We start from the raw sequence: 26,936 nt of genomic DNA on the forward strand, positions 1-26,936 counted from the left end.
GAAGATACTCCTGAGAAGATGGTAAAGATGAGTCAGGAAAACTCTTCTAAAAATCCCCTTCTTTCCTAGGCTGGTTTCAAGCTGTAACTCACTTGATCACTTCCCACTAGTTTTAGTAAAACATCCTAAGGGGGCAGAAAATGCCCAGCTGCAAGGCTGGCTGGAGTGACTTACAGCTCCCTGAAAGCTGCAGGCGAAGCAGCTTGGGAAGCACAGCAAGAAGAACAGACAGACCTGCCCTTGCTTGGGTGGCTCAGTCTGTGGCAAGCACTACCACAAGGGGGAGAGATTAAAACTCGATGGCAGTATAGATTTTCTCTACATTTTTGACTGGTTTGCCCAAAATTGTGCTTGATGCTTATTTTTCAGTTACCTGTCCATTTTCAACTTCATTTCTGAATGGGATGAGAGCAACAGAGGGTTTTAATGGCCACTGAGCTAATGACCACACCATTGTGCCCATCGACCACAATCCAGTGGGCTGTAGGGAGGAAAAAAAATCTGAATTTAAAAACAACCGTGCAAGAAGTTTGTGGAGACTGGCATGAAATGTCGGGATGTGCTTGCCTCTGCCAGTGGTGTAGACAAGCAGTACTGTGAATAGAGAAGATGGGCTGTCATCTCACAAGATTTAAAAAGGCCAACCCATGTGCCCGATGTACACAGAACCCTCCTGTCACAAAAATGTAAAACTAACAGATAATGCGTTTCTAAAGAAGAAGTGCTTGGACTAATGACTCGAAATGATTCTAAAAGCCAGAGGCATGAACAAATGATGGCACAGCATGGCCCACGCACCCCATTTTTTCTCCTGATGCCGTGTACCTGCAGGGGAGAAAGGCCTGCTATGGCAGGTTTGGAAGGCAGTCAAGGCTGTCTGCACAGAACAGCGGACTGTGACATCAGCAGTCCAAAGACTCCATGGATGGCAACCTCGGTGAGCAATGCACTGTGACCTCACATCCCTCACTGCTTATGTTTGGGCATGGGCAGAGCCTGGCCCAGACTCACTCGCGCCTGGACCCCTGGCAAGCGTGCCTGGGAGGACTGGATGCCTGCGAGGTTGTTGGGAGCTGCTGTCAGCAACTCTCCGTTCTCATTTGCGAGACATTGCCTGTTTCCTCAACCCTACCTGGTTCAGGAAGCCAAGTACTGTGGGTGGTGCTTGCAGCAGCACAGGTGAGCAGTGCAGGAAATGTGCCCATGGGGCAGCCCGGGGGTGGGCAATGGTGTTTGGGGAGCTGTGAGTGTGTCCTTCTTGAGGGGCCTAGGCATTTATTCTACCCGCCCATCTCCCTGGGACAGCAAGTGACCATTTTGCAGCGTGTCACGCCAGCAAGAGGGAGCAGCTGCTGTCCCCAGCTCTGCTGCACCACGCAAACATGGCCACGGGGACAGAGTGGAACTGCCCCATCTGCCGTGACACTCAAGGTGAAATCGCTTCTGTAACGCCCTGTGTCCATGTGTTCTGCCTGGGCTGCATCGTGCGGTGGGCCAAGAGGAAACCATCGTGCCCCCTGTGCAGGCAGGCTATCAAGAGCATCATCTACTCTGTTCGGTCAGAGGAAGACTTTCTGGAGATAGTTCTTCCAAGCCCCTCGGATTCATCAGCTGCTGGCCACCAGGATGAGCAGGGGGCTGCGGAGCTGATGCCCAGGACTTATGTAGCTGGCTTCCCACCTGAGGTCTGGGCAGGCTTTTTCCAGGACTGCTCAGAAATCCTTGAGCCCCTGCTGCCCTGGCTGAACCAGGAAATATCGGAGCTTTTCAGAACCAGCTGGTGGGAGGTGGCTTTGGCCCAGAGCGCCATCGTGGCAAATTTATGCCGCTATGGGCTGAGTGAGGAGGCCTTGGTCCGGGAGCTGCACCCCTTGCTGCAGGAGGCGACGGTGGCATTTGTGCGCCGGCTCATCGACATTGCCGCTGACCGGTGCAGTGATGCGATCCTGCGGCAGATGAACCTCCTGAACGCTCATGCTGATGAGGAGGAGGAGGAGGAGGAGGAGGGAGAAGAGGAGGGCCGCACAGCCATCCCTGGCCCCTCTGCCTCCCGCCAGGGGACTCCCACCCCCATCCTGCTGGCCTCCTCCTGCAGCCCTGCAGTCTCCAGCGTGGAAGCGGACAGCCGCACGTTGGAAGCCACCCTCCGCGGGGGGCCCGGCCGCTCTCCATCCGCGCCTGACCCTGCAGAGCGGGAGCAGTCCCAGGAGGAGCCGGGCGGGGCAGCAGCAGTAGCAGGCCCCTCTGCCCAGGGCTGCAGCCGCAGCCCTTCCGCTCCTGGCCGGGACAGGGACTGCTTGCCCGAGGGGCCCCGGCGCCCTGCAAAGAGGAGGGCTTCTGGCCCTCACGACTCTCCCCAGCCCCCAAAAAGGCCGTCCCGCCGGCGGCAGCACAAGCCAAGAACCCCTGTTTGTAGAAGAAGGAAATAAACTGTTGGTTTTTTGACACAGTCTCTGAGGGTTGCTTTCTCCCCCTTCTCCTGGTGTCTTTTTCCTCTCCCCTCACGCCTCACTGTGGGTGGTAACTGCCTTGTTTTGGGCTTTTGGGCACGGCCACGGGCCTCTGGAGCCGCAAGGCCATATCCGCGCCATCTTCTCCTGCAACAAATCCCGCTGCAGCTGAGGGCAGAGGGGGCAGCAGGGACCGCTGGTTTATCAGAGGAACGACGGCCTCAGCCTGCACCCAGTTCTCCTCCCTGTCCACCGACCGTCACTTTCTGCTCTGCTTTCTCGACATCAGCCAGCGCACCCTCGCTCCCCGAAAGGCTGCCAGGGAGGCACAGAAAATGAGCAGGGACATCTGAGCCAGAGACAAGACTTGGAGTAACAGGATTTGCGGGAGGGGAAGGGGAAGGGGAAGGGGAAGGGGAAGGGGAAGGGGAGATGGGGGGGTGAACAGGGCTGATGGTGATGCAAAGATCTAGAACATCTGAAGGTGCCCAAGGCTCTCAGCCCTTATCTGCTGAAGAGCACTGGCAAGACCACGGGGATCCCTTCAGGAGGAGCGTTGCAGAGCTTTCTGTTCTCATGCCCTGCAGAGATGGGGCAGCAGCTGTAAGATAGAGGGTGCGGAGATGCCACAAGAGATTCCAGTGCTTTGGAGCACCCAGTGGTGTCCTGCCAGCCATGGGAAGGAATGTTGTGTGCAACAATGTGTTAGGCTGGGGGCCTGTGGCTATTCTCACAAGCCCCTGAGATGCCTCTATGTTGAGTCAGAATATGGACATCTCCAGGATGGTTTACCAGCCTATGAGACAAGGAAGTGAAAGGTCTCACTCAAGTGCTCAGGGAATAGCTGGTCACCAGCACTGAGGTCAGGAAAGAATTTTCTCCTCGGACAGATTGGTAATGGGACCCAGGGTTATTTTACCTCCCTCTGCTGCACTGAGCCTGACCACTGCTTAGGGCTTCTTCAGTCTCTTTTGGCTGGGTTGCTGCCTGCTGCTCATGCCCCATGAAGATGGCCTCTCACACCCTGCAGCTTGGGGGAGAATGGCTTTTTTTTTTTCCCCATGGTGGACTATCAAGCGTCCTCAGGTGTTTTTTTACCTTCCTCTACAGCACTGAGCATGACCTGTTGTCAGGGCTCCTTTGGGCCATTTTGGCCAGATACTGCTGCTCATGCTCCACAAGGTGGCCCTTGTGGCCCACATCTGGAGGGAAGAGGCTTCCCAGACTTCCTGGGTGGGCCCCAAAAGTGGCGGTACCAGTCTACCTTGCCCATCTTTCCCAACTCTCAACACTGTCCTAAATCAGTCCAGCTCAACAGCAAGGGATGACCAGGGATGGTGCTGCGCAGGGTTTAGAAAGAACTCTGTGGCAGCTCCCCAGGGCCCCCCCCAGCAAGTTCTGTCACTTGGCACCAGGGCACTCTTCTGTGCACATGCTGGGGTCTCCAAGGGCATTATTCCCCATGGGGATGAGGCACCAGAGCGAGCTCATCACCAATGCCAGCACTAGCTCTCTCTTCTGGGCCACGAACAATTCCTTGTAGACTGTGTTTCCCAGAGAAAGGGGAACCAAGTCATGCCTATTCCCACCTTTGTGGGTTTATCAGTGCTTTTTGGCTCTACCATTGTAGGACCCTGGCTGAACCTCTGTGACTCCTGGGCTCCCACATCTGATGTCTACTGAAACAAAAGGGTCTTTTCTCTGTGTTTTAAATTTTCTGTCTTTTAATTTCTCTGTGTTGCTTCTGGTGCTCCACTGGTCTTCTTTGGGAAACTTTTGGAAGGCCACCACGTGAAGAAATTGAACACCAGTACACACTGAGAGGTTGCCTCTGATGACATTTCTTCCCAGCACTGGACTAGCAGAAGGCACTAAATACCCATAACCATCTCCCAGCCTAGGCACTGGCTCTGTCACTTTGTGGGAAGAAGACATGTACCTTCTGAGGGGAAGAAGAGCTGTGGATCATCTCAAGATAATGGAACCACCTGCACTGATTTGCAAAAAGTGTTTTTTGAAATTTTGCTGGGTTTATCCAGCTTCGCTGGGTTTCCACAGGACAACAAACCCCCACACCTCTGATATTATCAAGGCTCAAAGATCAAGCCTTCAGTCTGGTGCAGGATGTGCTTCTCATCTAAATGGTTGCAAACCATTTGGAGGTGAGCAATACCTGTTCATTTCTCCATGAATATTCTTTTTAGCTCCTTGTGCTCATTTTTAGAAATGTCTGGTCTGTTTTCTATGGAAGAACATACTAAAACACAAGAGCCTGAGAACAGCAGTGCTCCCTCAGAGGGAAGGTCCATCTGGCCCAATAGTCTGTCTCCAAAGTGTCCAACCACCAGTGTCTGAAGAAGAGCACATGAGCACTGAAGTCTAGTCCTGCCAGGACGTGGGGGTGCTCACAGGCCTCAGTGGCTGGGACTGGCCTCTCCTGGGACCCACACCCCCACCATCTCCTGCCAAGGGCCCAGGGGAGGTGTCCCAGCTCTGCCTGGGACCTTCAGTCCCTGCCTGAGCCCTGCTGTAGGTGTGCCCATCTCTGTTCCGTTCTCCTGGGTGGGCCTGGGACCTGCACTGCAGAGCTGCTCTCCGGGGTGGAGCCCTCAGACCTGGGTCGAACCTTGTCATGCAGCGCTCTGGGTTTAACATGGCATAACTGCTCTGTTCTATTCTATTCCCTGCACTCACCATGAGCCAAATAATGATGAGACTGCTATTTGTGTGAAGTTCCAGGGAGTTTTTGGTCCAAAACCACATTCAAGAACACATGCTACACAATTTACAACTGGAAATAGGATATTATTTTAATGTTTGTTTTTCTGAATCAGTTTCAGAGCTGATGCTCACAACCACTACCACAATGTGCACGTGTAGCCAGGAGCAGGCTGATGTCTTCTTCAGTTTAGCTTGAAAAATCCTTTGTAGTCTGGAAAAGGCAAGTGACAGAGCTACGGAATGCAGCAGCAGGAATACAGGCCCAGCAGGTCCTGTCTCCTGGAGGGTGAGAACATGAAGAATGAGAATCAGAAGCAACAACACAAAAGGTGTGTACTACCATGGGTATGTTCCAAAGTGTAACACGTATCAATTACAAACACACTTTCTGCCTTCTAAGATTTGCTTCATTGCTGTGCTCCCAGGCCAGGGATGCATGAAAAGCACTCTCGTGTCTGTCCTGTGCTTGTGTTGCAGGCAGGCAGAACTGGAAAATGCAGCTCTGGATGGATGCAAGAACCCCATAGGAAATGGAGCCAAGGGAAGAGCAGAGCTCAGCCCCACTCCAAACTTGCAGTGGGCAAGAGAGCCAGAGAGAGCCAGGGCGCGACTGGCGCCTTGGAGGTGTGAGGGCAGCAGGCAAGAGCGGAGCCGCAGGGGCCCAGAGGAGCCCTGACAAGGGGCCGTGCCCAGTGCTATGGAGGACAAGAAGCAACCCCCAGGCCACCCTTGGGGCCCACCCTGGGAGTCTGGAAAGCTTCCTGCCCAGTGCAGGGCATGAAAGGCTATCTTCATGGGGCATGAGCAGCAGGCAGCAACCCAGTCAGAAGGGCCTGAAGGAGCTGTGAACAGTGGTCATGCTCAGTGCTGCAGAGGAAGGCAAAACTCCCCAGGAAGTGCCAATCTGCCCTGGGGAAAAATTCCTTCCTGCCCCCAGTGCTACTGATTGGCCATCCTGAGCATGGGCTCTGTAATTAAGGGACCCAGTGGAAACACAAATCTCCTTAGAGAACCACATCCCATCCGGCTTGCTAACCAGAGACACCTGGACAGGACAACCCAGGCTCAGCCAGGCCTACTGCCAGTGGTACAATAGATAGAGTCTCCAAGGGTGCTCAGGTAAGTCCCTGATCCAAAGAGATAGATGACTGGTTGGGTTTTTTTAACCTTTCCCTCTCATAATAAACCAGAACTCTTCTAGGGATCCTTAAAAGATCCTGCCCTTAAAAATGACAATGGCCTGGGCCCAGGGAGGGGCCAGGGGACAGTTTGGTGCTGCCCTCAGCACTGAAGGGGGTCAATGCAGGGAAAGAACCACGAAAAAGGTCAGACCATCACACACATCTACCTTCCCCCAACAGAGAACCGTGGATACTGGGCTCATTCATCCAGGCAGCAGGAACTTGGCTTGTAGAAGTTTCACTTCACACTGAACAGGAACGAAATTCCTGCTCAGCTGGCACTGATCACGGTTATGTATTTTTAGGGTTCAAGAAGATAGGGATGATCCTGTGTTGTGCCTAGGGCTTTTTCCCTAGAAGATACTCCTGAGAAGATGGTAAAGATGAGTCAGGAAAACTCTTCTAAAAATCCCCTTCTTTCCTAGGCTGGTTTCAAGCTGTAACTCACTTGATCACTTCCCACTAGTTTTAGTAAAACATCCTAAGGGGGCAGAAAATGCCCAGCTGCAAGGCTGGCTGGAGTGACTTACAGCTCCCTGAAAGCTGCAGGCGAAGCAGCTTGGGAAGCACAGCAAGAAGAACAGACAGACCTGCCCTTGCTTGGGTGGCTCAGTCTGTGGCAAGCACTACCACAAGGGGGAGAGATTAAAACTCGATGGCAGTATAGATTTTCTCTACATTTTTGACTGGTTTGCCCAAAATTGTGCTTGATGCTTATTTTTCAGTTACCTGTCCATTTTCAACTTCATTTCTGAATGGGATGAGAGCAACAGAGGGTTTTAATGGCCACTGAGCTAATGACCACACCATTGTGCCCATCGACCACAATCCAGTGGGCTGTAGGGAGGAAAAAAAATCTGAATTTAAAAACAACCGTGCAAGAAGTTTGTGGAGACTGGCATGAAATGTCGGGATGTGCTTGCCTCTGCCAGTGGTGTAGACAAGCAGTACTGTGAATAGAGAAGATGGGCTGTCATCTCACAAGATTTAAAAAGGCCAACCCATGTGCCCGATGTACACAGAACCCTCCTGTCACAAAAATGTAAAACTAACAGATAATGCGTTTCTAAAGAAGAAGTGCTTGGACTAATGACTCGAAATGATTCTAAAAGCCAGAGGCATGAACAAATGATGGCACAGCATGGCCCACGCACCCCATTTTTTCTCCTGATGCCGTGTACCTGCAGGGGAGAAAGGCCTGCTATGGCAGGTTTGGAAGGCAGTCAAGGCTGTCTGCACAGAACAGCGGACTGTGACATCAGCAGTCCAAAGACTCCATGGATGGCAACCTCGGTGAGCAATGCACTGTGACCTCACATCCCTCACTGCTTATGTTTGGGCATGGGCAGAGCCTGGCCCAGACTCACTCGCGCCTGGACCCCTGGCAAGCGTGCCTGGGAGGACTGGATGCCTGCGAGGTTGTTGGGAGCTGCTGTCAGCAACTCTCCGTTCTCATTTGCGAGACATTGCCTGTTTCCTCAACCCTACCTGGTTCAGGAAGCCAAGTACTGTGGGTGGTGCTTGCAGCAGCACAGGTGAGCAGTGCAGGAAATGTGCCCATGGGGCAGCCCGGGGGTGGGCAATGGTGTTTGGGGAGCTGTGAGTGTGTCCTTCTTGAGGGGCCTAGGCATTTATTCTACCCGCCCATCTCCCTGGGACAGCAAGTGACCATTTTGCAGCGTGTCACGCCAGCAAGAGGGAGCAGCTGCTGTCCCCAGCTCTGCTGCACCACGCAAACATGGCCACGGGGACAGAGTGGAACTGCCCCATCTGCCGTGACACTCAAGGTGAAATCGCTTCTGTAACGCCCTGTGTCCATGTGTTCTGCCTGGGCTGCATCGTGCGGTGGGCCAAGAGGAAACCATCGTGCCCCCTGTGCAGGCAGGCTATCAAGAGCATCATCTACTCTGTTCGGTCAGAGGAAGACTTTCTGGAGATAGTTCTTCCAAGCCCCTCGGATTCATCAGCTGCTGGCCACCAGGATGAGCAGGGGGCTGCGGAGCTGATGCCCAGGACTTATGTAGCTGGCTTCCCACCTGAGGTCTGGGCAGGCTTTTTCCAGGACTGCTCAGAAATCCTTGAGCCCCTGCTGCCCTGGCTGAACCAGGAAATATCGGAGCTTTTCAGAACCAGCTGGTGGGAGGTGGCTTTGGCCCAGAGCGCCATCGTGGCAAATTTATGCCGCTATGGGCTGAGTGAGGAGGCCTTGGTCCGGGAGCTGCACCCCTTGCTGCAGGAGGCGACGGTGGCATTTGTGCGCCGGCTCATCGACATTGCCGCTGACCGGTGCAGTGATGCGATCCTGCGGCAGATGAACCTCCTGAACGCTCATGCTGATGAGGAGGAGGAGGAGGAGGAGGGAGAAGAGGAGGGCCGCACAGCCATCCCTGGCCCCTCTGCCTCCCGCCAGGGGACTCCCACCCCCATCCTGCTGGCCTCCTCCTGCAGCCCTGCAGTCTCCAGCGTGGAAGCGGACAGCCGCACGTTGGAAGCCACCCTCCGCGGGGGGCCCGGCCGCTCTCCATCCGCGCCTGACCCTGCAGAGCGGGAGCAGTCCCAGGAGGAGCCGGGCGGGGCAGCAGCAGTAGCAGGCCCCTCTGCCCAGGGCTGCAGCCGCAGCCCTTCCGCTCCTGGCCGGGACAGGGACTGCTTGCCCGAGGGGCCCCGGCGCCCTGCAAAGAGGAGGGCTTCTGGCCCTCACGACTCTCCCCAGCCCCCAAAAAGGCCGTTCCGCCGGCGGCAGCACAAGCCAAGAACCCCTGTTTGTAGAAGAAGGAAATAAACTGTTGGTTTTTTGACACAGTCTCTGAGGGTTGCTTTCTCCCCCTTCTCCTGGTGTCTTTTTCCTCTCCCCTCACGCCTCACTGTGGGTGGTAACTGCCTTGTTTTGGGCTTTTGGGCACGGCCACGGGCCTCTGGAGCCGCAAGGCCATATCCGCGCCATCTTCTCCTGCAACAAATCCCGCTGCAGCTGAGGGCAGAGGGGGCAGCAGGGACCGCTGGTTTATCAGAGGAACGACGGCCTCAGCCTGCACCCAGTTCTCCTCCCTGTCCACCGACCGTCACTTTCTGCTCTGCTTTCTCGACGTCAGCCAGCGCACCCTCGCTCCCCAAAAGGCTGCCAGGGAGGCACAGAAAATGAGCAGGGACATCTGAGCCAGAGACAAGACTTGGAGTAACAGGATTTGCGGGAGGGGAAGGGGAAGGGGAAGGGGAAGGGGAAGGGGAAGGGGAAGGGGAAGGGGAAGGGGAAGGGAAAGGGGAGGGGAAGGGGAAGGGGAAGGGGAAGGGGAAGGGGAAGGGGAAGGGGAAGGGGAGATGGGGGGGTGAACAGGGCTGATGGTGATGCAAAGATCTAGAACATCTGAAGGTGCCCAAGGCTCTCAGCCCTTATCTGCTGAAGAGCACTGGCAAGACCACGGGGATCCCTTCAGGAGGAGCGTTGCAGAGCTTTCTGTTCTCATGCCCTGCAGAGATGGGGCAGCAGCTGTAAGATAGAGGGTGCGGAGATGCCACAAGAGATTCCAGTGCTTTGGAGCACCCAGTGGTGTCCTGCCAGCCATGGGAAGGAATGTTGTGTGCAACAATGTGTTAGGCTGGGGGCCTGTGGCTATTCTCACAAGCCCCTGAGATGCCTCTATGTTGAGTCAGAATATGGACATCTCCAGGATGGTTTACCAGCCTATGAGACAAGGAAGTGAAAGGTCTCACTCAAGTGCTCAGGGAATAGCTGGTCACCAGCACTGAGGTCAGGAAAGAATTTTCTCCTCGGACAGATTGGTAATGGGACCCAGGGTTATTTTACCTCCCTCTGCTGCACTGAGCCTGACCACTGCTTAGGGCTTCTTCAGTCTCTTTTGGCTGGGTTGCTGCCTGCTGCTCATGCCCCATGAAGATGGCCTCTCACACCCTGCAGCTTGGGGGAGAATGGCTTTTTTTTTTTCCCCATGGTGGACTATCAAGCGTCCTCAGGTGTTTTTTTACCTTCCTCTACAGCACTGAGCATGACCTGTTGTCAGGGCTCCTTTGGGCCATTTTGGCCAGATACTGCTGCTCATGCTCCACAAGGTGGCCCTTGTGGCCCACATCTGGAGGGAAGAGGCTTCCCAGACTTCCTGGGTGGGCCCCAAAAGTGGCGGTACCAGTCTACCTTGCCCATCTTTCCCAACTCTCAACACTGTCCTAAATCAGTCCAGCTCAACAGCAAGGGATGACCAGGGATGGTGCTGCGCAGGGTTTAGAAAGAACTCTGTGGCAGCTCCCCAGGGCCCCCCCCAGCAAGTTCTGTCACTTGGCACCAGGGCACTCTTCTGTGCACATGCTGGGGTCTCCAAGGGCATTATTCCCCATGGGGATGAGGCACCAGAGCGAGCTCATCACCAATGCCAGCACTAGCTCTCTCTTCTGGGCCACGAACAATTCCTTGTAGACTGTGTTTCCCAGAGAAAGGGGAACCAAGTCATGCCTATTCCCACCTTTGTGGGTTTATCAGTGCTTTTTGGCTCTACCATTGTAGGACCCTGGCTGAACCTCTGTGACTCCTGGGCTCCCACATCTGATGTCTACTGAAACAAAAGGGTCTTTTCTCTGTGTTTTAAATTTTCTGTCTTTTAATTTCTCTGTGTTGCTTCTGGTGCTCCACTGGTCTTCTTTGGGAAACTTTTGGAAGGCCACCACGTGAAGAAATTGAACACCAGTACACACTGAGAGGTTGCCTCTGATGACATTTCTTCCCAGCACTGGACTAGCAGAAGGCACTAAATACCCATAACCATCTCCCAGCCTAGGCACTGGCTCTGTCACTTTGTGGGAAGAAGACATGTACCTTCTGAGGGGAAGAAGAGCTGTGGATCATCTCAAGATAATGGAACCACCTGCACTGATTTGCAAAAAGTGTTTTTTGAAATTTTGCTGGGTTTATCCAGCTTCGCTGGGTTTCCACAGGACAACAAACCCCCACACCTCTGATATTATCAAGGCTCAAAGATCAAGCCTTCAGTCTGGTGCAGGATGTGCTTCTCATCTAAATGGTTGCAAACCATTTGGAGGTGAGCAATACCTGTTCATTTCTCCATGAATATTCTTTTTAGCTCCTTGTGCTCATTTTTAGAAATGTCTGGTCTGTTTTCTATGGAAGAACATACTAAAACACAAGAGCCTGAGAACAGCAGTGCTCCCTCAGAGGGAAGGTCCATCTGGCCCAATAGTCTGTCTCCAAAGTGTCCAACCACCAGTGTCTGAAGAAGAGCACATGAGCACTGAAGTCTAGTCCTGCCAGGACGTGGGGGTGCTCACAGGCCTCAGTGGCTGGGACTGGCCTCTCCTGGGACCCACACCCCCACCATCTCCTGCCAAGGGCCCAGGGGAGGTGTCCCAGCTCTGCCTGGGACCTTCAGTCCCTGCCTGAGCCCTGCTGTAGGTGTGCCCATCTCTGTTCCGTTCTCCTGGGTGGGCCTGGGACCTGCACTGCAGAGCTGCTCTCCGGGGTGGAGCCCTCAGACCTGGGTCGAACCTTGTCATGCAGCGCTCTGGGTTTAACATGGCATAACTGCTCTGTTCTATTCTATTCCCTGCACTCACCATGAGCCAAATAATGATGAGACTGCTATTTGTGTGAAGTTCCAGGGAGTTTTTGGTCCAAAACCACATTCAAGAACACATGCTACACAATTTACAACTGGAAATAGGATATTATTTTAATGTTTGTTTTTCTGAATCAGTTTCAGAGCTGATGCTCACAACCACTACCACAATGTGCACGTGTAGCCAGGAGCAGGCTGATGTCTTCTTCAGTTTAGCTTGAAAAATCCTTTGTAGTCTGGAAAAGGCAAGTGACAGAGCTACGGAATGCAGCAGCAGGAATACAGGCCCAGCAGGTCCTGTCTCCTGGAGGGTGAGAACATGAAGAATGAGAATCAGAAGCAACAACACAAAAGGTGTGTACTACCATGGGTATGTTCCAAAGTGTAACACGTATCAATTACAAACACACTTTCTGCCTTCTAAGATTTGCTTCATTGCTGTGCTCCCAGGCCAGGGATGCATGAAAAGCACTCTCGTGTCTGTCCTGTGCTTGTGTTGCAGGCAGGCAGAACTGGAAAATGCAGCTCTGGATGGATGCAAGAACCCCATAGGAAATGGAGCCAAGGGAAGAGCAGAGCTCAGCCCCACTCCAAACTTGCAGTGGGCAAGAGAGCCAGAGAGAGCCAGGGCGCGACTGGCGCCTTGGAGGTGTGAGGGCAGCAGGCAAGAGCGGAGCCGCAGGGGCCCAGAGGAGCCCTGACAAGGGGCCGTGCCCAGTGCTATGGAGGACAAGAAGCAACCCCCAGGCCACCCTTGGGGCCCACCCTGGGAGTCTGGAAAGCTTCCTGCCCAGTGCAGGGCATGAAAGGCTATCTTCATGGGGCATGAGCAGCAGGCAGCAACCCAGTCAGAAGGGCCTGAAGGAGCTGTGAACAGTGGTCATGCTCAGTGCTGCAGAGGAAGGCAAAACTCCCCAGGAAGTGCCAATCTGCCCTGGGGAAAAATTCCTTCCTGCCCCCAGTGCTACTGATTGGCCATCCTGAGCATGGGCTCTGTAATTAAGGGACCCAGTGGAAACACAAATCTCCTTAGAGAACCACATCCCATCCGGCTTGCTAACCAGAGACACCTGGACAGGACAACCCAGGCTCAGCCAGGCCTACTGCCAGTGGTACAATAGATAGAGTCTCCAAGGGTGCTCAGGTAAGTCCCTGATCCAAAGAGATAGATGACTGGTTGGGTTTTTTTAACCTTTCCCTCTCATAATAAACCAGAACTCTTCTAGGGATCCTTAAAAGATCCTGCCCTTAAAAATGACAATGGCCTGGGCCCAGGGAGGGGCCAGGGGACAGTTTGGTGCTGCCCTCAGCACTGAAGGGGGTCAATGCAGGGAAAGAACCACGAAAAAGGTCAGACCATCACACACATCTACCTTCCCCCAACAGAGAACCGTGGATACTGGGCTCATTCATCCAGGCAGCAGGAACTTGGCTTGTAGAAGTTTCACTTCACACTGAACAGGAACGAAATTCCTGCTCAGCTGGCACTGATCACGGTTATGTATTTTTAGGGTTCAAGAAGATAGGGATGATCCTGTGTTGTGCCTAGGGCTTTTTCCCTAGAAGATACTCCTGAGAAGATGGTAAAGATGAGTCAGGAAAACTCTTCTAAAAATCCCCTTCTTTCCTAGGCTGGTTTCAAGCTGTAACTCACTTGATCACTTCCCACTAGTTTTAGTAAAACATCCTAAGGGGGCAGAAAATGCCCAGCTGCAAGGCTGGCTGGAGTGACTTACAGCTCCCTGAAAGCTGCAGGCGAAGCAGCTTGGGAAGCACAGCAAGAAGAACAGACAGACCTGCCCTTGCTTGGGTGGCTCAGTCTGTGGCAAGCACTACCACAAGGGGGAGAGATTAAAACTCGATGGCAGTATAGATTTTCTCTACATTTTTGACTGGTTTGCCCAAAATTGTGCTTGATGCTTATTTTTCAGTTACCTGTCCATTTTCAACTTCATTTCTGAATGGGATGAGAGCAACAGAGGGTTTTAATGGCCACTGAGCTAATGACCACACCATTGTGCCCATCGACCACAATCCAGTGGGCTGTAGGGAGGAAAAAAAATCTGAATTTAAAAACAACCGTGCAAGAAGTTTGTGGAGACTGGCATGAAATGTCGGGATGTGCTTGCCTCTGCCAGTGGTGTAGACAAGCAGTACTGTGAATAGAGAAGATGGGCTGTCATCTCACAAGATTTAAAAAGGCCAACCCATGTGCCCGATGTACACAGAACCCTCCTGTCACAAAAATGTAAAACTAACAGATAATGCGTTTCTAAAGAAGAAGTGCTTGGACTAATGACTCGAAATGATTCTAAAAGCCAGAGGCTGTAGTTACAAAAATGCTGCTAGCGAGGATTTTCTTGTTATTTTCTAAGTCCGTGAGAGACTTTTCTCTCTCACAGAAGAGGTAGCAGGGAATGTAAACAACCCAGACACCTGCAACCTTGAAAAGTCTTGTTTATGGTATAGTAGAAAAATATTTTGACAATGGATGTTTTAGGATTTTAGCCAATCACCCCCAAGGGGTGGCTGGCCCTTTGTCCAATTAGGCTATGAAGAAAAAAGTCTATAAAAGAGTTTGTAAAATAATTAAATAAATCAATCTTGCTGCACAACTCCTGCCTGCTGGATCTTCTCCTCCTCCTCCTCCCTATGGCTGCGGGACACGGTGCTATACCGTAGGAACCAGGCCTGCGGTAATATTTGGTGCTGCCCGACGTGATCTGCACTCTCTGACGTGTCCTGCTGCTGCGAGCTAAGCCGAATTCCTCTAGAGGTACGCTGCTCCCCTTTGCCCCCGGGACCGGGAGGTCCGACAGAACTGAGAAATGGCAAACAGCGGCTCACAAACCGAAGCTGCGATGCTGGTCTGGAAAGGTGTGTTTAGCATATTGCGCACCTCCATTCCTGAAAACTCAGTTCGGGAATTATTAGACTGGGCTACTTTAAAAGGGATTTCCATGGACAGAGATAGTGCCCTGGACTTTGCCTTATGGCAGGAACTCGGATGCGCTGTCCGACAGGAGCTCCCGACTGGGGACTCAGCAGCGTTAGAATTATACAAAACCTGGCGTTCATTATTTTTCCTGCTGACAGACCTTGACTGTAACAGCAGGGCTGGCTCGCCTATCTCGGTGATGAGTGACAGAGGAATGTCCGAGGGGGGCCCCGTTGACTGGGTTTCCGGGGAAAATGATAATGGATTCAGAAAAAACCCCCCGGCTCCACAGGCAGAGCCTGCGCCGGCTCACCCTGCACAATCGCAGGACTCCACAGCCCCCAGGGACCCCGCGCCGCCAGAGGCGGGGGGGTCAGAGCAGCGGGAGGGCGCACAGCCTGCCTTGCCATTCGGCTGGGCAGCGGCCACGGCTTATCCAGGGCCTCAGATCAGCGGCTTAGCCACTTGGATGCCCAGAGAGGCTCCTAGCTCGGTTCCGTATGGACCTGGATCTAACTTCTTAGCCGGCGTAGCGCCGGGCGTGCCTGCCCCGGGACTCCCTGGGTGTGGTCCGCTGCCCTCCCTGGCGCTGGACTGTTCTGCGCAGTCGCAGAACCGAGCCATCGACCTCTTAGTGCAGCATTTGCCTTTGCTGATGGAGCTGCCAAACTTATCCCGAAGGATGGAGGAACTCCTCACCCTGCTAGATCAGCGAATGCCCGAACCAGCGCCGCCCGCGCCGCCCGCGCCCCCCCCCGCCATCCGCGGGAGACGCGGCTCCGAGCCGAGAAACGGCGCGGCCGGCGGCGAACCCAGAAGCGGCGCAGCCGCGGGCGAACCCGGCAGCGGCTGTGGAGACGCGGCCAGAGACGGCGGCTGCGGAGCAGCGGGCAGGGGGGGAAGCGCCCAGAGCGACCCCCGAGAGCGGGCCAGCGGCGGCAGCGCCGGGCGCGGCTGGGGAGCGCGAAACAGCAGCGGCAGCGGCGACCGCGCCGAACGCAGCTGCTGTGCCAGAGGCGGCGGCGCCGAGAGCGGCTGTAGCCCCAGGGACGGCGACAGCGGTTCCAGTACCAGTTCGGTCGGGGCTGGCCGAGACAGCCTCCCGTATAGAAACTGGTGTAAAAACTGCTGCGCAGCCAGCTGCAGTCTGTCCTGTCTGTTCTGCCTCTAGCGAACTTAGCCAAAGTGCCCCTCCACGTACATTTCTGTTCACTCCCAGCACCCCAAAGTTGCCTTTGCCTGATGATTCCTCGTCGGGCAGTGAGGAAGATGAGGCGCTGGCCCCAGGTCGTCAGGCGGCTGTAGCCGCGCGGCGAAGGAAAAGGCTGCGCCGGTCTCGCCCCTGGACCTTTCAGGACTGCACGGTAACAGTGCGTCCGACGCATTACAATCGCTTCTTAGAGTCAGTTAAGAAGCGAGCATTGGAGGAGGGTGACTGGAGGTCATTAGAAATCCTTGGAATGCCATATAGATCTGAGGATTCTGGGGGTAACGGGGGAGCTGTTACACTCCATCCACAGGCGGTGCCAGAAGTTCAGGATGGTAGCGCTTCCCCTAAAGGGGAGATCCAAGCTTTCCCAGTGTATAAGGCTCTCCCAGATTCAGGAGAGCATGACAAGCATGAGGTAATTGCCTGGAAAGTTGCCCAGGACCTCCAATCCAAGGTGGCACAATATGGGCTAGGTTCTGCTGAGGTTATGCAGATAATAAGGGTGATAAATACGGATTTGCTTTCTCCATTTGATATCAGACACTTAGGTCAAATTCTATTTCAACCTGTACAATTTACAGTTTTTGAGAAAACCTGGAGAAAGCTGGCCGGCAAGACTGCATTAGCAAATACGCAGCTCCCTGCTGCTGATCCTAGACAGACAGCAGGAGTGGATGCTTTGATGGGGACTGGTCCCTTCTCTGATCCCAGTCTACAGGGTAACTTGCCCTCTAGCATCCTGCAGCAAGCTCAACAGGTCGGCATGGCTGCCCTGTTGAAAACCATAGAGTTGTCTGCGCCCAGAAAGCGATATACTGAAATAGTTCAAGGCAAATCAGAGTCATTCCTCTCTTTTGTAGAGAAAGTTGCTGCTTCTCTTGAGAAGCAGGTTGACGATGACGGGTTAAGACAGATGTTGTTAAGGCAGTTAGTGAGAGATAACACAAACGAGGAGTGCAGAAAAATCATAGATGCCTTACCAGGGGACCCTGAGGTAACAGACATGGTTGAAGCCTGTGCTAAGGTGGGATCTGGGAACCAGAAAAGGTCTGCCTTGGCTGCGTTCCTGCAGCCTGTTCACGCATCTTCTGGTCGTGAAGCAAAGCCACCAAAACAGGTGAAGAAACGGAAGCGGCCTAAGCCGAGCCAAAAAGAGAACACACCGATCCCCCAGTGCAAGAGGTGTGGCAGGCCAGGCCATTGTACGGGCTACTGTAGATCCCGGACTCATGCCGATGGTCGGCCTTTGTCGGGAAACTTCCGCCGGGGTGCAAGGAGGGGTAATTGCTCTCCGATGCAGTCGCTCCCCCAGAGACTGGCACAGGTACAGGCACAGGCCTACCCAGCCGCCCTAGAGACGGCACCCAGGGATCAGACGGTCCCCACGGATCAGACAGTTTTGACGTCCACAGTGCAGCCGCAGTCGTCTTAGACTCTAGCGGTATTTATAAGGTTCCCTTGGATGCATATGGACCCTTAGCCCAGGGATCCAGTGCGATGCTGGTGGGAAAACCTGGCGTTGCCCATCAAGGAATCTTAGTGCACTCAGGAGTTATTGATTCTGACTTTAAAGGTCAGATTTGCGCTACGGTCTCCACGCAAAAACCCCCTGTAACTATTCCTGAAAAGACCTGCCTTGCTAAATTAGTGCCTTTTAAGTCTTGTGTCCCCAGGGTAGAACAAATTCAGGAAGATAACGGCAGTGGATCTACGGGACTTCCACAGGCCTTCTGGACTGCAGACATCTCTGACCAAAGGCCACAGATGACATGTACCCTGGTCCTGCCAAGCGCCCAACCACCCCGGATTCAGCTTCGAGGTTTGATTGATACGGGTGCTGATGTAACTATCATCTCCTTCTCTGCATGGCCTCCCTCATGGCCTTTAGCCCCAGTGGGATCGGCCATTGCAGGAATAGGAGGAACCACACAGAGCTATTTAAGCGAACGGCCTGTGATGGTGAAGGACTCAGAGGGACACACAGCTACAATTAGGCCTTATATTGCTACCACTTCCCATAACCTTTGGGGACGGGATGCGTTGGCAGTTTGGGGCGTACGGATTGGGACAAAATTTTAGCAGGGGTCACTGTGTGTAAGAGCGCACAGTATCCTACACTGCCTTTGTGGTGGTTCATCAACACACCAATCCGAGTCAGACTCTGCTCAGTTAGTTGAATTAAGGACTGTTACCATGGCTTTTCAGCGATTCTCACAGGAACCTTTGAATTTGGTTACTGACTCTGCTTATGTAGCAGATATAACCCAACGCTTAGATTATTCCCTTCTGAAGGAGGTGAACAATGTGGCTCTGTTTTCGCTGTTGCAAACCTTGTGGTCTGCAATTCAGGCTCGAGTGCATCCGTATTACATTCTGCACATTCGAAGCCACACCAATTTACCAGGTTTTCTAACGGAAGGCAATGCCAGGGCTGACATGCTGGCCAACCCTGCATGGGTAGGGCCTCAGCCTGACAAAATTGCACAAGCCAAGGCATCGCACGGTTTCTTCCATCAAAGTGCACATACCCTGCAGAAGCAGTTTCATTTAAAGCCAACCGAGGCGCGCCACATTGTCAGCGCTTGTGCTGACTGTCATGGACTCGCTGCGCCTTTGCCAGCGGGGGTAAACCCCAGAGGGCTAAAAGCCTTGCAGATTTGGCAAACGGATGTAACTCACGTCCCTGAATTTGGTTGGCTGAAATACGTGCACGTGTCTATTGACACTTTCTCCTCGGCTATGTGGGCTACTGCTCACACTGGAGAGAAGGGCCGTGATGTCATTGCCCATTGGAAACTGGCTTTCTCAGTCCTGGGCGTGCCAGCTTCTGTGAAAACCGATAATGGTCCTGCCTATGCCTCGGAGAAGACACGGCAGTTTTTACACCTATGGGGTGTAAACCATACCTTTGGTATCCCACATTCTCCTACTGGCCAAGCCATTGTTGAACGTGCTCATGGTACCTTGAAGCGTGTTTTGGACAAACAGAAAAGGGGAATGCATGGAGAAACCCCACAGAGCCGACTAGCAAAAGCTTTGTATACAATTAATCACCTTACAGTACCACAAAATTCAAATAATCCTGTTATTCTGAATCATTTTTTCTCATTGCAGTCTGCAGGTGACAGACAACTGCCCCGGGCAAAAGTCTGGGTGCGGAATTTACTCACTAACCAGTGGGAAGGCCCTCATGAGCTCATCGTTTGGGGTCGTGGGTATGCTTGCGTTTCCACAGATACTGGGATACGGTGGCTACCTTCAAAATGCGTTCGCCCTGACCTACGGCACCAGAGGCAGAACAGGCAACCTCTGAATGATGACCAGAACGCCAATCATCCAAATGGCGACCAGAATGTAGATCATCAGCCGAATGACTCTTCTGATGATGACCAGGATGTCAACCATCAGGCAGATGGTCCTTCTACAAGCAGAGACTGGGATGGTCCTTCTACAAGCAGAGACTGAACTTTAAATTTCTTGTTATGGAGTCAGATAGTTAAAGCCTTAAGGACATATTTAGAATTAATAACTGATGTAGATTTCTATTTGGCATTAATAGTAGAGTTGTTATCTTATAAAACAAAAAGGGGGAATTGTAGTTACAAAAATGCTGCTAGCGAGGATTTTCTTGTTATTTTCTAAGTCCGTGAGAGACTTTTCTCTCTCACAGAAGAGGTAGCAGGGAATGTAAACAACCCAGACACCTGCAACCTTGAAAAGTCTTGTTTATGGTATAGTAGAAAAATATTTTGACAATGGATGTTTTAGGATTTTAGCCAATCACCCCCAAGGGGTGGCTGGCCCTTTGTCCAATTAGGCTATGAAGAAAAAAGTCTATAAAAGAGTTTGTAAAATAATTAAATAAATCAATCTTGCTGCACAACTCCTGCCTGCTGGATCTTCTCCTCCTCCTCCTCCCTATGGCTGCGGGACACGGTGCTATACCGTAGGAACCAGGCCTGCGGTAATAAGAGGCATGAACAAATGATGGCACAGCATGGCCCACGCACCCCATTTTTTCTCCTGATGCCGTGTACCTGCAGGGGAGAAAGGCCTGCTATGGCAGGTTTGGAAGGCAGTCAAGGCTGTCTGCACAGAACAGCGGACTGTGACATCAGCAGTCCAAAGACTCCATGGATGGCAACCTCGGTGAGCAATGCACTGTGACCTCACATCCCTCACTGCTTATGTTTGGGCATGGGCAGAGCCTGGCCCAGACTCACTCGCGCCTGGACCCCTGGCAAGCGTGCCTGGGAGGACTGGATGCCTGCGAGGTTGTTGGGAGCTGCTGTCAGCAACTCTCAGTTCTCATTTGCGAGACATTGCCTGTTTCCTCAACCCTACCTGGTTCAGGAAGCCAAGTACTGTGGGTGGTGCTTGCAGCAGCACAGGTGAGCAGTGCAGGAAATGTGCCCATGGGGCAGCCCGGGGGTGGGCAATGGTGTTTGGGGAGCTGTGAGTGTGTCCTTCTTGAGGGGCCTAGGCATTTATTCTACCCGCCCATCTCCCTGGGACAGCAAGTGACCATTTTGCAGCGTGTCACGCCAGCAAGAGGGAGCAGCTGCTGTCCCCAGCTCTGCTGCACCACGCAAACATGGCCACGGGGACAGAGTGGAACTGCCCCATCTGCCGTGACACTCAAGGTGAAATCGCTTCTGTAACGCCCTGTGTCCATGTGTTCTGCCTGGGCTGCATCGTGCGGTGGGCCAAGAGGAAACCATCGTGCCCCCTGTGCAGGCAGGCTATCAAGAGCATCATCTACTCTGTTCGGTCAGAGGAAGACTTTCTGGAGATAGTTCTTCCAAGCCCCTCGGATTCATCAGCTGCTGGCCACCAGGATGAGCAGGGGGCTGCGGAGCTGATGCCCAGGACTTATGTAGCTGGCTTCCCACCTGAGGTCTGGGCAGGCTTTTTCCAGGACTGCTCAGAAATCCTTGAGCCCCTGCTGCCCTGGCTGAACCAGGAAATATCGGAGCTTTTCAGAACCAGCTGGTGGGAGGTGGCTTTGGCCCAGAGCGCCATCGTGGCAAATTTATGCCGCTATGGGCTGAGTGAGGAGGCCTTGGTCCGGGAGCTGCACCCCTTGCTGCAGGAGGCGACGGTGGCATTTGTGCGCCGGCTCATCGACATTGCCGCTGACCGGTGCAGTGATGCGATCCTGCGGCAGATGAACCTCCTGAACGCTCATGCTGATGAGGAGGAGGAGGAGGAGGAGGGAGAAGAGGAGGGCCGCACAGCCATCCCTGGCCCCTCTGCCTCCCGCCAGGGGACTCCCACCCCCATCCTGCTGGCCTCCTCCTGCAGCCCTGCAGTCTCCAGCGTGGAAGCGGACAGCCGCACGTTGGAAGCCACCCTCCGCGGGGGGCCCGGCCGCTCTCCATCCGCGCCTGACCCTGCAGAGCGGGAGCAGTCCCAGGAGGAGCCGGGCGGGGCAGCAGCAGTAGCAGGCCCCTCTGCCCAGGGCTGCAGCCGCAGCCCTTCCGCTCCTGGCCGGGACAGGGACTGCTTGCCCGAGGGGCCCCGGCGCCCTGCAAAGAGGAGGGCTTCTGGCCCTCACGACTCTCCCCAGCCCCCAAAAAGGCCGTCCCGCCGGCGGCAGCACAAGCCAAGAACCCCTGTTTGTAGAAGAAGGAAATAAACTGTTGGTTTTTTGACACAGTCTCTGAGGGTTGCTTTCTCCCCCTTCTCTTGGTGTCTTTTTCCTCTCCCCTCACGCCTCACTGTGGGTGGTAACTGCCTTGTTTTGGGCTTTTGGGCACGGCCACGGGCCTCTGGAGCCGCAAGGCCATATCCGCGCCATCTTCTCCTGCAACAAATCCCGCTGCAGCTGAGGGCAGAGGGGGCAGCAGGGACCGCTGGTTTATCAGAGGAACGACGGCCTCAGCCTGCACCCAGTTCTCCTCCCTGTCCACCGACCGTCACTTTCTGCTCTGCTTTCTCGACGTCAGCCAGCGCACCCTCGCTCCCCGAAAGGCTGCCAGGGAGGCACAGAAAATGAGCAGGGACATCTGAGCCAGAGACAAGACTTGGAGTAACAGGATTTGCGGGAGGGGAAGGGGAAGGGGAAGGGGAAGGGGAAGGGGAAGGGGAAGGGAAGATGGGGGGGTGAACAGGGCTGATGGTGATGCAAAGATCTAGAACATCTGAAGGTGCCCAAGGCTCTCAGCCCTTATCTGCTGAAGAGCACTGGCAAGACCACGGGGATCCCTTCAGGAGGAGCGTTGCAGAGCTTTCTGTTCTCATGCCCTGCAGAGATGGGGCAGCAGCTGTAAGATAGAGGGTGCAGAGATGCCACAAGAGATTCCAGTGCTTTGGAGCACCCAGTGGTGTCCTGCCAGCCATGGGAAGGAATGTTGTGTGCAACAATGTGTTAGGCTGGGGGCCTGTGGCTATTCTCACAAGCCCCTGAGATGCCTCTATGTTGAGTCAGAATATGGACATCTCCAGGATGGTTTACCAGCCTATGAGACAAGGAAGTGAAAGGTCTCACTCAAGTGCTCAGGGAATAGCTGGTCACCAGCACTGAGGTCAGGAAAGAATTTTCTCCTCGGACAGATTGGTAATGGGACCCAGGGTTATTTTACCTCCCTCTGCTGCACTGAGCCTGACCACTGCTTAGGGCTTCTTCAGTCTCTTTTGGCTGGGTTGCTGCCTGCTGCTCATGCCCCATGAAGATGGCCTCTCACACCCTGCAGCTTGGGGGAGAATGGCTTTTTTTTTTTCCCCATGGTGGACTATCAAGCGTCCTCAGGTGTTTTTTTACCTTCCTCTACAGCACTGAGCATGACCTGTTGTCAGGGCTCCTTTGGGCCATTTTGGCCAGATACTGCTGCTCATGCTCCACAAGGTGGCCCTTGTGGCCCACATCTGGAGGGAAGAGGCTTCCCAGACTTCCTGGGTGGGCCCCAAAAGTGGCGGTACCAGTCTACCTTGCCCATCTTTCCCAACTCTCAACACTGTCCTAAATCAGTCCAGCTCAATAGCAAGGGATGACCAGGGATGGTGCTGCGCAGGGTTTAGAAAGAACTCTGTGGCAGCTCCCCAGGGCCCCCCCCAGCAAATTCTGTCACTTGGCACCAGGGCACTCTTCTGTGCACATGCTGGGGTCTCCAAGGGCATTATTCCCCATGGGGATGAGGCACCAGAGCGAGCTCATCACCAATGCCAGCACTAGCTCTCTCTTCTGGGCCACGAACAATTCCTTGTAGACTGTGTTTCCCAGAGAAAGGGGAACCAAGTCATGCCTATTCCCACCTTTGTGGGTTTATCAGTGCTTTTTGGCTCTACCATTGTAGGACCCTGGCTGAACCTCTGTGACTCCTGGGCTCCCACATCTGATGTCTACTGAAACAAAAGGGTCTTTTCTCTGTGTTTTAAATTTTCTGTCTTTTAATTTCTCTGTGTTGCTTCTGGTGCTCCACTGGTCTTCTTTGGGAAACTTTTGGAAGGCCACCACGTGAAGAAATTGAACACCAGTACACACTGAGAGGTTGCCTCTGATGACATTTCTTCCCAGCACTGGACTAGCAGAAGGCACTAAATACCCATAACCATCTCCCAGCCTAGGCACTGGCTCTGTCACTTTGTGGGAAGAAGACATGTACCTTCTGAGGGGAAGAAGAGCTGTGGATCATCTCAAGATAATGGAACCACCTGCACTGATTTGCAAAAAGTGTTTTTTGAAATTTTGCTGGGTTTATCCAGCTTCGCTGGGTTTCCACAGGACAACAAACCCCCACACCTCTGATATTATCAAGGCTCAAAGATCAAGCCTTCAGTCTGGTGCAGGATGTGCTTCTCATCTAAATGGTTGCAAACCATTTGGAGGTGAGCAATACCTGTTCATTTCTCCATGAATATTCTTTTTAGCTCCTTGTGCTCATTTTTAGAAATGTCTGGTCTGTTTTCTATGGAAGAACATACTAAAACACAAGAGCCTGAGAACAGCAGTGCTCCCTCAGAGGGAAGGTCCATCTGGCCCAATAGTCTGTCTCCAAAGTGTCCAACCACCAGTGTCTGAAGAAGAGCACATGAGCACTGAAGTCTAGTCCTGCCAGGACGTGGGGGTGCTCACAGGCCTCAGTGGCTGGGACTGGCCTCTCCTGGGACCCACACCCCCACCATCTCCTGCCAAGGGCCCAGGGGAGGTGTCCCAGCTCTGCCTGGGACCTTCAGTCCCTGCCTGAGCCCTGCTGTAGGTGTGCCCATCTCTGTTCCGTTCTCCTGGGTGGGCCTGGGACCTGCACTGCAGAGCTGCTCTCCGGGGTGGAGCCCTCAGACCTGGGTCGAACCTTGTCATGCAGCGCTCTGGGTTTAACATGGCATAACTGCTCTGTTCTATTCTATTCCCTGCACTCACCATGAGCCAAATAATGATGAGACTGCTATTTGTGTGAAGTTCCAGGGAGTTTTTGGTCCAAAACCACATTCAAGAACACATGCTACACAATTTACAACTGGAAATAGGATATTATTTTAATGTTTGTTTTTCTGAATCAGTTTCAGAGCTGATGCTCACAACCACTACCACAATGTGCACATGTAGCCAGGAGCAGGCTGATGTCTTCTTCAGTTTAGCTTGAAAAATCCTTTGTAGTCTGGAAAAGGCAAGTGACAGAGCTACGGAATGCAGCAGCAGGAATACAGGCCCAGCAGGTCCTGTCTCCTGGAGGGTGAGAACATGAAGAATGAGAATCAGAAGCAACAACACAAAAGGTGTGTACTACCATGGGTATGTTCCAAAGTGTAACACGTATCAATTACAAACACACTTTCTGCCTTCTAAGATTTGCTTCATTGCCGTGCTCCCAGGCCAGGGATGCATGAAAAGCACTCTCGTGTCTGTCCTGTGCTTGTGTTGCAGGCAGGCAGAACTGGAAAATGCAGCTCTGGATGGATGCAAGAACCCCATAGGAAATGGAGCCAAGGGAAGAGCAGAGCTCAGCCCCACTCCAAACTTGCAGTGGGCAAGAGAGCCAGAGAGAGCCAGGGCGCGACTGGCGCCTTGGAGGTGTGAGGGCAGCAGGCAAGAGCGGAGCCGCAGGGGCCCAGAGGAGCCCTGACAGGGGGCCGTGCCCAGTGCTATGGAGGACAAGAAGCAACCCCCAGGCCACCCTTGGGGCCCACCCTGGGAGTCTGGAAAGCTTCCTGCCCAGTGCAGGGCATGAAAGGCTATCTTCATGGGGCATGAGCAGCAGGCAGCAACCCAGTCAGAAGGGCCTGAAGGAGCTGTGAACAGTGGTCATGCTCAGTGCTGCAGAGGAAGGCAAAACTCCCCAGGAAGTGCCAATCTGCCCTGGGGAAAAATTCCTTCCTGACCCCAGTGCTACTGATTGGCCATCCTGAGCATGGGCTCTGTAATTAAGGGACCCAGTGGAAACACAAATCTCCTTAGAGAACCACATCCCATCCTGCTTGCTAACCAGAGACACCTGGACAGGACAACCCAGGCTCAGCCAGGCCTACTGCCAGTGGTACAATAGATAGAGTCTCCAAGGGTGCTCAGGTAAGTCCCTGATCCAAAGAGATAGATGACTGGTTGGGTTTTTTTAACCTTTCCCTCTCATAATAAACCAGAACTCTTCTAGGGATCCTTAAAAGATCCTGCCCTTAAAAATGACAATGGCCTGGGCCCAGGGAGGGGCCAGGGGACAGTTTGGTGCTGCCCTCAGCACTGAAGGGGGTCAATGCAGGGAAAGAACCACGAAAAAGGTCAGACCATCACACACATCTACCTTCCCCCAACAGAGAACCGTGGATACTGGGCTCATTCATCCAGGCAGCAGGAACTTGGCTTGTAGAAGTTTCACTTCACACTGAACAGGAACGAAATTCCTGCTCAGCTGGCACTGATCACGGTTATGTATTTTTAGGGTTCAAGAAGATAGGGATGATCCTGTGTTGTGCCTAGGGCTTTTTCCCTAGAAGATACTCCTGAGAAGATGGTAAAGATGAGTCAGGAAAACTCTTCTAAAAATCCCCTTCTTTCCTAGGCTGGTTTCAAGCTGTAACTCACTTGATCACTTCCCACTAGTTTTAGTAAAACATCCTAAGGGGGCAGAAAATGCCCAGCTGCAAGGCTGGCTGGAGTGACTTACAGCTCCCTGAAAGCTGCAGGCGAAGCAGCTTGGGAAGCACAGCAAGAAGAACAGACAGACCTGCCCTTGCTTGGGTGGCTCAGTCTGTGGCAAGCACTACCACAAGGGGGAGAGATTAAAACTCGATGGCAGTATAGATTTTCTCTACATTTTTGACTGGTTTGCCCAAAATTGTGCTTGATGCTTATTTTTCAGTTACCTGTCCATTTTCAACTTCATTTCTGAATGGGATGAGAGCAACAGAGGGTTTTAATGGCCACTGAGCTAATGACCACACCATTGTGCCCATCGACCACAATCCAGTGGGCTGTAGGGAGGAAAAAAAATCTGAATTTAAAAACAACCGTGCAAGAAGTTTGTGGAGACTGGCATGAAATGTCGGGATGTGCTTGCCTCTGCCAGTGGTGTAGACAAGCAGTACTGTGAATAGAGAAGATGGGCTGTCATCTCACAAGATTTAAAAAGGCCAACCCATGTGCCCGATGTACACAGAACCCTCCTGTCACAAAAATGTAAAACTAACAGATAATGCGTTTCTAAAGAAGAAGTGCTTGGACTAATGACTCGAAATGATTCTAAAAGCCAGAGGCTGTAGTTACAAAAATGCTGCTAGCGAGGATTTTCTTGTTATTTTCTAAGTCCGTGAGAGACTTTTCTCTCTCACAGAAGAGGTAGCAGGGAATGTAAAAAACCCAGACACCTGCAACCTTGAAAAGTCTTGTTTATGGTATAGTAGAAAAATATTTTGACAATGGAT

Source organism: Aphelocoma coerulescens, chromosome 2, assembly GCF_041296385.1.
Source record: "Aphelocoma coerulescens isolate FSJ_1873_10779 chromosome 2, UR_Acoe_1.0, whole genome shotgun sequence".
In the NCBI taxonomy this organism is placed as follows: Eukaryota; Metazoa; Chordata; class Aves; order Passeriformes; family Corvidae; genus Aphelocoma; species Aphelocoma coerulescens.